At 60.6% G+C, this 16,063-nt stretch overlaps 1 protein-coding gene across 2 annotated transcripts in view; it reads right to left on the bottom strand.

Annotated features, from left to right (window-relative positions):
- C13H1orf21 (chromosome 13 C1orf21 homolog) overlaps positions 1-16,063 on the bottom strand; it is a 142,547-nt gene that overhangs the window by 115,026 nt on the left and 11,458 nt on the right. The window contains exon 1 of one of the 2 annotated variants that reach the window (XM_070055038.2): positions 683-816. The exons of the other annotated variant lie outside the window; for it this stretch is intronic. The gene's annotated coding sequence lies outside the window, so the exon portion shown is untranslated. Of the gene's footprint in view, positions 1-682; positions 817-16,063 lie in introns of those variants that run through there. 2 annotated transcript variants of the gene reach the window in all.

The following is a 16,063-nucleotide window of genomic DNA, read 5'->3' as shown; positions in this document are numbered from 1 at the left end:
TGGCGCATCGTCCACCCCCAATTAGCAACATGGCGTCTGAGGATCAACCCTGTGCATCACAGCGCTCCGCATGGGCTGAGAAACTTACACACGTACGGCTGACCAGGACTAACGAGGGTGGGGCGTGTTTCAGACAATAACTTATTTTTGGCCGGGTTAAGCAACATGGAGGATAGAGTTCACGTTAACACCAGTGAGACAGCTCGGGGCTTCCACAAAGCAGGGGTAGGGCAGAAAGACCGGGCATTGAGTGCTGGCTGCGCCTAAAAACAAAGAGATGGGGCCGGCCGGTTAGGTTGCCATCAGAGCCGGCATCCCGGCTGCTCCACTTCCCATCCAGCTCCCTGCTAATGCACCTGGAAAGCAGCAGAAGGTGGCCCAAGTACCAGGGCCCCTGCACCCATGGGAGAGCCAGAGGAGGCTCCTGGCTCCTGGCTTCAGCCTGGCCCAGCCCCAGCCATTGCGGTCATTTGGGGAGTGAACCCCTACATGGAAGACGTCTCTCTGTCTCCGCCCCTCCCTGTAACTCTGCCTTTCAAATAAATAAATGAATCTTGTCAAGAAAAGTGGAAAAGGCCTGGGACACAGCAAAGCTACCGCCAGACACCACAGCACTGCCTTAGGTAGAAGCGGCGTCTCAGGCTCCGCCTGACCACCCCGAAGCCCTGCCCCCAAGGCTCACCAGACCCGGGGGACGGCAGCCTAGCACAGCACCACCGCCGCGTCCGCGTGGAGACCCGGCGCCCAGGGAACGCCGGCCAGCTCTCGGCCTCCGCACGTCACTGAGACGCACGGACCTGCGGAGTCCACAGCCCAGCGACAGGATGTTTTCCAGATCTTCCTGGAATTCCCTTCCATCGCGGAAGTCTGGCCCCCGCAGCAGCAGACCCAGCTCATGAACCCTGACCCCAGTGTGCATGCCACGCCCAGGGTCTACACCTCCGGCTATCCTGCTCCAACTGAGTCAGCTCTCTGCTCCTCGGCCAGGACCCTCCCCTCACCCAGCCTCTGAGTCACAACCGCGCAGCCCACCTGGGCCCCCACGGCTGTCTGCCCTTTGCCCAGCCTGGCACCTGCAGTCGCGTGGAGTTAGAGTCGCTGGGAACTGCAGGTCCTTGGCACGCTCTGTCTCCTCCTTGTCCCACGGCGCTCAGCACTTCCACCCAGGCGGCAGAACTGGCTCATCCGCTGTGGCTCGTCCGCTGTGTGCGCGCTTTACTGTCTGCTCCCCTCCTGGGGCTGGGATGAGTCTGTGCATTTCCTCAAGGCCCAGGTGCGGCAAGTGCACGCGAACGTGTGCACAACCAAGACCAGCTGCCGTCCAAACTTCCTAGGGCCCCATAAGGAACTCGCAACCCTGGGCCTGTGGGAGTGAGGTCCACTCACGGGGCTGGACTGGTCACCCAAGGGGGGACTGTTGAAAGCAAGGTCACCCCCACGTCGGCCCCTTCTGCCTGCAGATGTCCACAAAGGCCGGATCTGGCCAGGCTGAAGCCAGGAGCCAGATCTGGCCTTTGTGGACATCTAGGGAATGAACCAGTAGATAGAAAAGACCTCTCCCTCTCCTCTCTCCCTCCCTCTCCCTCCTCTCTCTCCCCCTATCAATCTCCCTCCCCCTCCCTCCCTCTCCCCCTCCCCCTCCTTCTCTCCCTCCCTCCCTCCCCCTCCCTCTCTCCCTCCCTCTCTCTCTCTCCCCCTCTCCCTCCGTCTCTCTCCCCTTCCTCTCTCCCCCTCCCTCCCTCTCCCCCTCCCCCTCCCTCTCTCCCTCCCTCTCTCCCCCTCCCTCTCTCCCTCCCTCTCTCCCTCTCCCCCTCTCCCTCCATCTCTCTCCCCTTCCTCTCTCCCTCTCCCTCCCTCTCTCCCTCTCCCTCTCTCTCCCTCTCCCTCTCCCTCCTCTCTCCCTCCTCTCTCTCTCTCTCTCTTTCCCTCTCTCCCTCTCTCCACCGAATCTTTCTTTGGAGATTTTTAAAGATTCTAGGGTATAATTAATCACACAGAGAAAAGTGGCCTGAAATATACGAACACGGGAAGGTTTAGTGAAGGAAGCCCTGCTTCTAAGTAGACCATGGTCATCCTTACGGAACTATCTGACCCTGCCCCACCCAGGCCAGCAACCCCAGGGCATGGAAAGGACGGCACGGCCTCCGGAACCCAGCGCTGGTCTCCCTGAAGGCTGCTGTGGGGCCAGAGCTGCCCCGGCCGCCTCTGCCCCCGCCCCCCCAGCCTCTGCCTTCCCGGCCACCCCCCCCCCCGCGTCTTCCCCTCCCCCCACCTGACTCAGGAAGAACAATCTGTGTGCAAGTACTGGGACACGGAGTGGGGCGGTTAGGGGTGGGGGACACCTGTCACGGGCCCCGGGCTGGGAGCCCCTGGGAAGCCCCTGGGCCACGCTGCCTGCCCCGGGCAGTGCACTGAGGGCCCTTCCTGCCAGTCAGCACGGTGCAGGGACAGAGGCTTGGACGCCTGGCGCGAAGGAGGCAGGATCTGTGCTCTCAGGGCCGGGGCCCGGCTTCTCTTCAGGATGGACAGACGGACAGCCTACACCCGCCACCCACTTACTCGAATTCATACAGGCTGGGAACAGCCCCTCCTCCGTGACCAACACACACGTGGCACACGTACACACACACACACACACACACACTCTCATGGGGCCAGGTTGCCCCACCCTCCCGCCAGCCCCGCTGGCTCCAACTCGGCCCCGGCGCCGTCTCACCAAATCAGCCCTGCGAGACGGGAGGGGACGGTAGAGCACACAAGGAGCACCTGAGCCGGGCTCGGCGCCCTGCACGGCACCACACGGAAACCAGTTTTCCTGTACTTAGTTCCGCACGTTGAGCTCAGAGCTCTACAATCAGGCTGCACATCAACGCCAGGAACCCCTCCCGTGGTAACGGCCAGCGTCCCCCACTGTCCCGGCCCGGACGGCAGCCCTGAGTCTCAGCTGCCCAGGCCTGCGGCCGCAGACGTTGTGAACGCCCGGGGAGGTGAGGGGCAGCCGTGCGCGAACAACGTCCCCGAGGAGGCGGTGCCGAGCGCATCCCACCCAGCACGCAGACCCCGCTGCGGGGGCTCGCCCGCCCTGGGGTGACGGAGGCAGCTCTCGGCTGGGACCCTCTGTCTGTCCCGACGCCGGCAAGGCCACGCTGTGTGCAGGCAGCTTTCTCTTCACGGAGATGTCCTGGGCGCCCCGCCCTGCCGTGGCCACCGCCCTGCTCAGCCTTCCCACCGCCACAGAGGCAGAGCTGTGTGAGCCGCCGAAGGCGGAGCATAATCACCCAGAGCTCATGGATACAGAAACACACACACACACACACACACACGGACCACATCCCATCACATATGTGGTCTCACACGCATGCTCACACACACACTCAGCCCACACTGCATCACATACACAGTCACACGCACTGACTCTCACTCACACACATGCACACAGGGACCACATTCAATCACATACATGGTCTCACACACACACACACGGACCACATTCCATCACATACACTGTCTCACACACACACACAGAGACCACATTCCATCACATACATGGTCTCACACACACACGTGGACCACATTCCATCACATACATGGTCTCTCACACACACACACTCTCACGGCCCACACTGCATCACATACACAGTTACACGCACTGACTCTCACTCACACACATGCACACAGGGACCACATTCGATCACATACATGGTCTCACATGCACGCTTACACACACACACACAGCCCACACTGCATCACATACACAGTCACACACACTGACATACACACACAGGGACCACATTCCATCACATACACGGTCTCACACGCATGCGCACACACACAGCCCACACTGCATCACATACAGTCACACACACTGACATACACACACAGGGACCACATTCCATCACACACACAGTCTCACACGCATGCTCACACACACTCACAGCCCACACTGCATCACATACACAGTCACACGCACTGACACTCACACACATGCACACAGGGACCACATTCCATCACACACACGGTCTCACACGCACACTCACACACACTCACAGCCCACACTGCATCATGCACAGTCACACGCACTGACACTCACACACATGCACACAGGGACCACATTCCATCACACACACGGTCTCACACGCACACTCACACACACTCACAGCCCACACTGCATCATGCACAGTCACACGCACTGACACTCACACACATGCACACAGGGACCACATTCCATCACACACACGGTCTCACACGCACACTCACACACACTCACAGCCCACACTGCATCACAGTCACACGCACTGACACTCACACACATGCACACAGGGACCACATTCCATCACACACACAGTCTCACACACACGCTCACACACACAGCCCACCCTGCATCACAGTCACACGCAGTGACCCACACTCACACAGAGGCCTCCCAGACAAGGCCCCTCTGGTCCTCGCCTCGCGTCCTCGGTGCCGCCTGCGAGCAGCCACCACGGCTCCCAGCTGCGCTTGATGCAGGAAGCACACTGCAGGCCTTGAGAGCCAAGCCGGCGCGGGCAGGCAGGCGGTCAGCCGGGTCAGCCGGGGAGTCGTGCGCCCGGCTTCTCCTGGGTCGGCCTGGTGTCTGCTGGCCGCTGTCCTCGGTTCTTGTTTGCTTTTAAGCAACAGGATCTTCGGCAAAGTCACCAAAGCGCCTCAAGCTGACAACAGCATTCTGCACTGATGCACCACACGTGTGCATGGACGTCATGAGTGCAACACCCACGCGTGTGCACAAACATCATGAGTGCAACAAGCAACATGCACGTGTGTGCATGGACATCATGAGTGCAACAAGCAATGCTCACGCGTGTGCACAGATGTCATGAGTGCAACAAGCTGACACATGTGTACGATGTCATGAGTGTAATGAGCTGACACACATGTACATAAGAGCAATAAGCAACACATGTGTGTACACGGACGTCATAAATGCAATGAGCTGGCATACATGTGTGTTTGCAGACGTCATGAATGTAAAAAACAGCAATGCACACATGTGTGTGCACAGACATGAATGCAACTGACACACACGTGTGCATAGATGTCATGAGTACAACAAACAGCTGATACACACACTTGCGTGCACGGATGTCATAAATACAATAATGAGCTGACGCACACGTGTGTGCACGGATGTCATGAATGCAATGAGCAGATGCACACGTGTGTGCACAGATGTCATAAATGCAATGAGCCGAGGCACACACGACTGTGCACACACATGATACATGCAGTAACGGACAACTTCATATGATGTGACATTTGACCGACTCTCACAGAACTCTGAGCTCCCCCGAGGTCTCTGGAGTTGAAATCACCCACTGAGCGCACACAAGCACTGAAACACAGACTTCCTTGAGGGAACAGGCACTGAGTGAAAGAACCGTCCCATTAGCGTGAAGTGGCTGTAGGCGGCGTTTGTCCAAAACACAGACCCAGCAAACGCGGGCAGAGCGGGCACCACCTCCGCCCCTCAGCCGATCGTCTCCGTGATGACGGCTCCGGCCTGTGGACGCCCAGCTCGTGCGGCCACCCCCGGGCTGCGCAGCTGGCATCCACCTGTCACCAGGCTGCTCCACCAGGTAGAGGAGCAGGGGTCCTGTTACGTCCCCTCCCCTGCCACTGGACAACGCCTGGCCCCTACTGACCGTTAGCCTGCGCGAGGGAGTGCAACTTACAAACTCGGGCACTGAGATTCACGGTGAACAGCAAAACGCAGACTTCAGGCCCGTGCCGTGGTCCCTGCACCCTGTCAGACTTTCACCTTTCAGATCTATTTATTTGAAAAGCAGAGTGGTGGGGGGAGAAGAGGGGAGGCAGAGAGAGACAGAGAGAGACAGAGAGAGAGACAGAGACAGAGAGACAGAGACAGAGAGAGACACAGAGAGAGACACAGAGAGAGAGAGAGAGAGCGCACACGCTCTTCCATCACTGGCCCACTCCCCAAGTGCCCACAACAGCTGGGGCTGGGGTCTCCTACACAGCGTGGATGCTGCTTCCCGCGTGCACATTAGCAGGAGGCTGGATGGAGGCAGAGACAGCTGCTGACGCCAGGCACCCTGCGCCACGACACGCGCCCACTCCACCTTTCCCCTTAAGGAAACACGGCACGGTTTCTCTCCGCGTGTCCCACTCGCCAACTCCACTCTGCTCTGTGCTCTGGGGCCATTGATAAGTAAAACGAGGGTTCCTGGAACTCCGCACCTCCGTGCCACATCAGGCAACGGGCCCACCAAGACGGCTACGAGGTGGCAAGCACGCGGGCAGCACACAGCTCAGACGGACAGGGCCGAACACCGCTTGGGATGGTGTGCAATTTAAAACTTTGAAATTATCGTGGCCATCTCCCATTCTCACTGCTGGGCTGCAGCTGACGGCAGGTGACTGTCCTACAAAAGGCGGGAGCCACGCACCCCCGAGGAGGTCATGAGGGGCTCGCTCTGCACACCCGTACGGTGCCGGTGCCAGCGCCCCGAGAAGACCCCCACCACAGGAACGCCTCCTCTGGAAGGGACCAGCGCTCACGGAGGTCGGCACGGCCTGGGTCGGAGAGCGGAGGTGCCCGGCGGAGACACGGGCCGCGAGCCACAGTGCTGCTCACAGCTCCCCTCTCTTCCACGCTGTTCCAGGTCCACTAAATGGATTCCACGACTCGTGAACAGTCAGCGTCTGTGGGCTGGGAGGCGCAGACCCACATGCTGAGGTTTCTGACACCACCTCCATCCATCAGAACACGGCACACAGAGGAAGCCAATCCCAGGCCCCGGGCCGGGCCTCCTGCCTCGGACGCTCCGTGGGGACAGCCCTGGCACCGTCACCCACACCTCCCAGGTGGTCCCGACCTTTGCTGAGGCTGGAAAGTCAGCAGTCACAGGAAATCAAGGCCAAAGAGGCATCGCTTTGCAGGGCCGCACTGCTCATTCGCAGCAGAGCCCTCGGCGGGAGTCTCTGCCCCCTGTCTCCCCTCGCCTCCTTTCTAAGTTTACTGCGGAGCAGAGACAGAGACACACAGAGGGACAGAGCTCCCACCTGCTGGCCACTCCCCAGCTGCCCAGGGCTGGGCCAGGCCGAATCTGGAAGCCAGGAGCTCAACCCAGGTCTGCCCCGTGAGCAGCAAGGACCGGTGTACGCGAGCCATCAAGCGCTGCCTCCCAGGTGGGACAGGGGCAGGGTGGGGAGCACACCCAGCAGCTCCAACATGGATGCGGGTGTGCGAAGTGCGCCCTCAGGGCTGCACCAAACCCCACGCACGCCAGTGATCTCCAGGCACAGAAAACGCCGACGCTCCCACCCGTCTCCAACCAGGATGCCACGGAGAGGAAGAGCCACGTCTGAGCACGGGCAGGGGCACTCAGCACGCTGCCCATCATCGTTCACATCAACGCCCCAAGGACACAGGAGGCCAGCCACGTTAACTCCCCACCCAGCACCAGGATCTGGGCAGAGACGCATCCTGCTGCAAGGCTGTGGGTGTGCACACGGACTACCATGTGACCCACATCACACAGACACACGAGACTGTGGGTGTGCACACGGATGACCATGTGACCCACATCACACAGACACACGAGGCTGTGGGTGTGCACATGGACGACCACGTGACCCACATCACACAGACACACGAGACGGTGGATGTGCACACAGACGACCACATGACCCACATCACACAGACACACGAGACTGTGGGTGTTCACATGTACAACCACGTGACCCACATCACACAGACACACGGGGCTGTGGGTGTGCACACGGACGACCACGTGACCCACATCACACAGACACATGAGATGGTGGGTGTGCACACGGACGACCACGTGACCCACATCACAGGACACACGAGGCTGTGGGTGTGCACATGTACAACCACGTGACCCACATCACACAGGACACACAAGGCTATGGGTGTGCACACAGACAACCATGTGACCCACATCACACAGGACACACGAGGCTGTGGGTGTGCACATGGACGACCACGTGACCCACATCACACAGACACACGAGACGGTGGATGTGCACACAGACGACCACATGACCCACATCACACAGACACACGAGACTGTGGGTGTTCACATGTACAACCACGTGACCCACATCACACAGACACACGGGGCTGTGGGTGTGCACACGGACGACCACGTGACCCACATCAGACACATGAGATGGTGGGTGTGCACACGGACGACCACGTGACCCACATCACAGGACACACGAGGCTGTGGGTGTGCACATGTACAACCACGTGACCCACATCACACAGGACACACAAGGCTATGGGTGTGCACACAGACAACCATGTGACCCACATCACACAGGACACACGAGGCTGTGGGTGTGCACATGGACGACCACGTGACCCACATCACACAGACACACGAGACGGTGGATGTGCACACAGACGACCACATGACCCACATCACACAGACACACGAGACTGTGGGTGTTCACATGTACAACCACGTGACCCACATCACACAGACACACGGGGCTGTGGGTGTGCACACGGACGACCACGTGACCCACATCACACAGACACATGAGATGGTGGGTGTGCACACGGACGACCACGTGACCCACATCACAGGACACACGAGGCTGTGGGTGTGCACATGTACAACCACGTGACCCACATCACACAGGACACACAAGGCTATGGGTGTGCACACAGACAACCATGTGACCCACATCACACAGGACACACGAGGCTGTGGGTGTGCACACAGACAACCATGTGACCCACATCACACAGGACACACGAGGCTGTGGGTGTGCACACAGACAACCACGTGACCCACAAGACACAGGACACACGAAGCTGTGGGTGTGCACATGGACAACCACATGACCCACATCACACAGACACACGAGGCTGTGGGTGTGCACACGGACGACCACGTGACCCACATCACACAGTCACATGAGGCTGTGGGTGTGTACACGAACAACCACGTGACCCACACATCACAGGACACACAAGGCTGTGGGTGTGCACACAGACAACCATGTGACCCACATCACACAGTCACACGAGGCTGTGGGTGTGTACATGGACGACCACGTGACCCACATCACAGAGGACACATGAGGCTGTGGGTGTGCACACGGACGACCACGTGATCCACATCATACAGGACACACAAGGCTGTGGCTGTGCACACAGATAACCATGTGACTCACATCACGCAGGACACGTGAGGCTGTGGGTGTGCACGTGGACAACCACGTGACCCACCTCACACAGACACGCAAGGCTGTGGGTGTGCACATGGACGACCATGTGACCACATCACACAGGACACACGAGGCTGTGGGTGTGTACACGGACAACCATGTGACCCACATCACACAGGACACACGAGGCTGTGGGTATGTACACAGACAACCACATGACCCACATCACACAGACACACGAGGTTGTAGGAGTGCACATGGACAACCACATGACCCACATCACATGGGACACACGAGGCTGTGGTGTGCACACAGACGAGCACATGACCCACATCACACAGACACATGAGGCTGTGAGTGTGCACACAGACGAGCACATGACCCACATCACACAGACACACAAGGCTATGGGTGTGCACACGGACAACCACGTGACCCACACATCACACGAGCCATGCAAGGCTGTGAGAGTGCACACAAATGACCCTGTGACCCACATCACATAGACATGCAAGGCTGTGGGTGTGCACGTGGACAACCACGTGACCCACAGCACACAGGGCACACGAGGCTGTGGGTGTGCACGTGGACAACCACGTGACCCACATCACACAGGACACATGAGGCTGTGGGTGTGCACGTGGACAACCACGTGACCCACAGCACACAGGACACACGAGGCTGTGGGTGTGCACGTGGACAACCACGTGACCCACACATCACACGGGACACGCGAGGCTGTGAGAGTACACACAAACGACCATGTAACGCACACCACACAGACACACAAGGCTGTGGGTGTGCACATGGAGGAAGGACCACATCAACCACACATCACACGGGACACATGAGGCTGTGGGTGTGTACATGGACAACCATGTGACCCACACATCACACGGGACACGTGAGGCCGTGGGTGTGCACATGGACAACCACGTGACCCACACATCACACGGGACATGTGAGGCTGTCGCTGTGCACATGGAGGACATCACCCACACATCAAACACGAGGTTGGACAAGGGCTGTCCATGTCGCAGACCCAGACAGAGTCCTGGGCTCCCGGCTTCAGCCCAGTGAGATCAGAAAGAAGCCGACGGCCGCCCTAGAGGTGCCCCAACAATGACCTGAGCAGCGCTGGCTTACGACGGACGCAGCCCATCACTCCCGCCCGTGCCCGTCGGCTTCACCATCATCAGGCACCATCCGAGAGGGGCTCAGAGAAGGGGAGGCCGGGATCACGGCGCTGGAGGTCACAGCCCAGCGGCAGGAGGCCCGGCCGGCTCGGCCTGTGGGGACGGCGTGGGGGCAGCACCGGGCGTCACGTGGCACGCAGGCCTGCTGTGCGCCTGTCTGTGTCTGTGGCCTCCCATCCAGCCACCAGATCCAACCTCGGGGGCTCCACCCTAGGGGATTCAGTCCAACCCGATCCCCTGCCACAGGCCCCTGCCCCACCCTCTCAGTGCCAGCAACAGGAGACGCTGGGGGCCGAGCCCGCACAATGTGGCCTCAGTGTGACACCGTAGCCACGCCCTGACCTGGAAGGTGCAGAGAAAGCTGCCCGCTGTCACGCCTCACTGCAAATAAACACACCTGGGCACTCAAGTCAGGGCGTGGCCACTGATAACACGGTAACGCCCCCAGGCCACCTGCGGAGGAACCTTCTAGAACCCAAAGACATCAGCAGGTTTCCTATGCTTGCTTGAAAGCCAACACCTAAGAACCAGAAGTGGGGGGCTGTGGCACAGTGGGGTAAAGCCCCAGCCTGCAGTGCAGCATCCCATATGGGTGCCGGTTTGAGTCGCGGCTGCTCCTCTTCTAATCCAGCTCTCTGCTGTGGCCTGGGAAAGCAGAAGAAGATGGCCCAAGTCCTTGGGTCCCTGCACCTGCATGGGAGACCCGGAAGAAGCTCCTGGCTCCTGACTTCAGATCAGCTCAGCTCTGGCTGTCGCGGTCATTTGGGGAGTGAACCAGAGGCTGGAAGACCCCTCTCTCTCTCTCTCTCTCTCTCTCTCTCTCTCTGTATCTACCTTTGTCTCTGTCTCTGTCTCTCTGTTTCAAATAAAAACAAACAAAAAACCCAGATGGAACCTCAGAAATTCCTGCATTTGCGCACAAATGTTCCCATTACCCATATATGCTCATTCACCTTCAGCAAAAACAAACAGAAGACATCAGCACTAAAATACAGAAGCACTGTGTCCAGACTGGGTCTATCCCGCCGGCCTGTGTCCGTAAGGTTCTGGAACTGCCCGAGAGAGGCAGCTGCAGCTGATGCAGAGCCCGAGGGAAAGCATTTTCTGCAAACTCAAAACCGCCTTCGAGTCCTTGTTGGATACGGTCACGAGCCGTCGTAACTGTCACCTCCACAAACTCACCGCAGCCCCTCGGCCTGCACGATCGCATCCACCGGAGGCACCGGCTCTCACCGTCGCCTCACTGCCGCGCCCAAACCAAGGCCGGATGAAGGCGCGTCTTCACACTAAGTCACTCCACACTCCAGCAGGTAGGGTCAACTCCTGCAACCCAAGACAGCCACGGCAAAGCCGGCTTTGTCCCAGCGTTAGGTAATTCTGACGCTGAAGCATCGGCCACGCGTCAGATGAGACAGGGTGACAGGGCCGTCCGTCCAACACCCCGGTTCCCCGTCCAGCACCCGCAGGTCTGCATCCCCTGGTTCTCCCCGCACCCTCCCCCAGCAGGACGGCAAATCCTTAAGAACCCTGCGGGACATGTACCAGGTGTCATTTTCAACTTAGGTTCATAGATTGTACCCCGACTCGTATTGAAAACATACATTTCCTCGCCCTGCACTTCCTTCTCCGTGGAGCATGGCTAATATTTCTCTTTTATTTCTCGCGGGTCTGACGACGCTCACGCTTTATCCCTGTTCTGCTGTGCGTCGTCCCGGCCGCCACTGGAATGCACACAGAGACACTCTCACACCGAGGGCGTGAGTGACAGCATGGCCCCGCCAGGACTCCATACAGCAGGGAGGCCCCGGTGAGCCAGGCACAGCCCCAGCAGGAGGTGCGGCAAAGACGGGGTGTGGGGGCACCCGGGGTCTTGCTCCCCCAGGGGTTCGAGGTGTCCTGCTAGGAGCCAGGGACCCACGGCCGAGAGTCCCGTCACTCTCTGTCTCGACCCTTCTGCTGTCACGCTCCAAGATCCACTGGGACCCCCTCATCCCGGCCCCAAGTCCTCCCACGGGTCATTTCTGAGGCCTCCCCTCCCCACAGCCCTCCTGGGAGAGGTGAAGGCCAGAGTCCATCCTACTCACGGCTCGGACCACCGACAGACGCCTGGGCCCACAGCTGCCACTCGCGGGAGCCCAGCCCTGGCCTCCCCACACGGCAGAACTCACCCAGGCGAGGTTCCGAGAACCAACAGCAGGAGGAGAAGGTGCTGACGGGGACCGCGAGTGTCAGGAAGGACCCTCAGGGCCAAAGCCTCTCCACTTCGAGCAGGAAGTGGTCAGCGCCCAAACCCGCAGCGCCTCCGAGAACAGGGCACCGACCCGGACCCTAATTTGCCATTTCTGCCTTGCCTGAGACTTCAGCAGATTGGGGTGCAAGAGAAAGGGGGGAATCCTGATGGGCACCGGACGGACGGCCCCGGGAACGTGGGCAGTCTCCACGGCCGCCGCAGCCCCCTCCTCCCAAGCACCTAACACAGGAGAGCTCCCCCAGCAGTCAGCGTGGGGGCTGCTGCCACCTGCCAGGCCCGGCAAGCAGCCCGAATGATAGCCCTTCGCGGATCCAGACTGACACACGTGCGATGGATGAAAACGGCGAAGAGGACAGCAGGCGCAGCGACCCCCACAGGGGGCGGTCCTCTCCGTGGCCAGCTGCAGGCCACTGCCGGCAGTGACCCGGTCTCCGCACTCGCCCATGCACCGGTTCTAACAGCGGTTCTCCTGGACGGGGTCACCGGCCGGTCCACACGGACATGCTGCTCAGCCCCACGGTCCCCAACTAGCGCACTGCCTCATCTCCGGACCGCCGCGCTATTAACTGTCCACCGCGCTCTCTCGCGCCCATCGCCTGCAGCCGCAAAGCCAGTAAGAAGGGAAATGAGAACAGACCCCCGAGGGCTCCCGAACCCGCTCACAGGCCACGCCCCCGCAGACCCCAGACCCGGGCCCGCCCCGAGCTGCTTCCCGCGGCACTCGGAGGCCCCTTCCTCCACCACCCCTGACCTCACGCCTGGGAGCCCTGCGGGACCAGGGGCGCCAGGGTCTGGGGGTCGCGGGCAGGCGTTCATTCAGCAGCTGCGCTCCAGGGCAAAGGGGGAGGGGGCCGAGACCTGAGCTTTGTGTGTTCATTCAATTACGAGAAGCACCACGGAGGGACCCCTGGAGGCTTCCCTCCCACTGTGGATGCCACAGGCACCACAGCCACGGTCAGTGCCAGAGAGAAACGGGGTGGGGGTGCCAGGCAGACACAGCCCACTCGTCCCAGTGCACATGCGGCCAGCGGGCTCCGGCCACTCAGCACGTACGGCGAGCCGGCCCACCAGACCGCAGTGGGACCCAGAGGTGCTCGAGTCCCCCCTTGGAGGAGCAACGGGGCTGCTTCTGTGCACGGAGGCCAAGCAGACCCGACCACCACGGATCCCACGGTCCCATGGCGCCCGAGCACGGCTGATGGCCACTCCTCTGCCTCTCTTCCTCCCAGGCCGTCACTGCCTGATCCTGGGCCCCTCGCCCCGGCCATTACCTGAGCTGTCCCGGTGGGGGAGCTGGGGGCTCAGTCCCAGGAGCACACTGCCCCCCCCACCCCCCGTGTTAACCACAGAGCTTATTTCATGCTGTTTGGTTCTCCACAGTCTGAGATAAGACGATTTTAAAAAGAGCGAAAAATCAAAACACATGTAGGAGACTTTGCCCTGACTACTGCATCATAAAAATCTCATTGGAGAAAGAGAAAAGAGAAAGCCTCTCCGTGGACACTGGAACCCACGGCAAACTGGGCAAAACTCAAACGTGGTAAAGAGAAGGGAGACAAAGGCGGCTCCGGTGTCAGGATAGGCGCTCTCCTCCCCACACGCTCTCTCCAGACGGCAAGACGGGACTGCCGAGTCTGCCCTCATACTGACGTGGTCTGAATTTTTCTCGACTTATTTGAGAGGCAGAGAGACAGGGAGCTCCCATCTGCTGGTCCGCTCCCCAAATGTCCGCAAGAGACGAGCTGCACGAGGGCCGGAGCTGGAAGCCAGGACCTCAACCCAGGTCTCCGACTCGGGTGGCAGGAACCCAGCTGCTCTCAGGCTGATTAGCAGGAAGCGAGCAGCCAGAGCCTGCCCGGAACCAGTGTGGGGCCCGGGCACCTTGACCACTAGGCTGCTACGGCCGCTGGGCCGGCGGGCCCTGGAGCCCGCCCACCTGCGTTAGGGCCCCTCAGGGGCCGCACGTGTGCCCGACCTCTGTGCCTCGCGGTGGCGCAGGCCACGCCAGACTCTCCAAGGGCAACTCGACAGAGCGCGTGCATTAGCGCACACGCTGCGCGCGGCACAAGGAGCAGCCCTGATGCTCATTTTGCATGAATGGCACCGGAAAACCACTCAGCACCACAGTGCCCCCGGCCCAGCTGCACGGGCGCCCGGCGGTGCTCGGGCTGCACACGCGGGTACACGACACTCACAGCAAATTCCCGTCTCCGGTCTTTCACACGACCAGTTAAAACGCGCCGGCTCTCCTGGAGCGGGAATGCGGTTCCCTGAGCTCTGGGGCTGGGTTTTGTTGCTGCTGCCTCTCTTGGGAGGGAATGATCACGTGGCACAGGCCGGGTTCCCGGTCACTCTGTGCCCGCCCACAACATCCCAGGTCCCGCAGCTCCCAGAAGTGACCCCCTCCCTCGCTGCACCCACTGTGGCCAGCTGCCCTTCAGCACTCCCTGAAGCCTGAGTAGACGAGGTCGCGGGGTCCCGCCCCCACCCTGCTCCTCCACTGCCCAGGGCACCTCCCAACCCGCCCCTGCACGTCTCCTCAGAGGCCTCCCTCACTGGGGCCACGAAGGCACCCCTGCTCCACGCTGCAGACACACACGGCTGACTCCAGACACCACTCCACCCTGCACCTCGTGCACGCATGTGAGTGTCCCCCCAAGCACCGCCCTGCACGCCCCTGCACGTGAGTGCCTCCAAGCACCGCCCTGCACGCCCCTGCACGCATGTGAGTGCCCCTCCAAGCACTGCCCTGCACGCCCCTGCACGCATGTGAGTGCCCCTCCAAGCACCGTCCTGCACGCCCCTGCACGCGTGAGTGACCCCCCCAAGCACTGCCCTGCAGGCTCCTGCACACGTGTGAGTGTCCCCCCCAAGCACCGCCCTGCAGGCTCCTGCACGCGTGTGAGTGCCCCCCAAGCACCGCCCTGCACGCCCCTGCATGCGTGTGAGTGCCTCCAAGCACCGCCCTGCACGCCCCTGCACACGTGTGAGTGCCCCTCCAAGCACCACTCTGCACACCCCTGCACGCATGTGAGTGCCCCCAAGCACCGCCCTGCACACCCCTGCACGCATGTGAGTGCCCCCAAGCACCGCCCTGCACGCCCCTGCACACATGTGAGTGCCCCCAAGCACCGCTCTGCACGCCCCTGCACACATGTGAGTGCCCCCAAGCACCGCCCTGCTCCGTGTCCTGGCCAACACTAGGTGTGGACAGACATCCGCCAGTCTGGCAGAGCTGAAGTGCATTCTCACTGTGGCCTTCGTGGTAAAACACGTGATTAAAATAATGGGGCACGGGAACCCGGAGGAACAGACCAAGGGACGAGAGGCAGGAGGGACACAGCTCAGATGGGCAGGCGGGGGCTTCCGGCCGGCGTGTGTGACGCACAGCTGTGTGCCAGGAGAAGAAACC

Source organism: Oryctolagus cuniculus, chromosome 13 (genome assembly GCF_051225735.1).
Source record: "Oryctolagus cuniculus isolate XC-2025 breed Fujian yellow rabbit chromosome 13, ASM5122573v1, whole genome shotgun sequence".
NCBI lineage: Eukaryota > Metazoa > Chordata > Mammalia > Lagomorpha > Leporidae > Oryctolagus > Oryctolagus cuniculus.
This window is presented reverse-complemented; position numbering and strand designations above follow the sequence as displayed.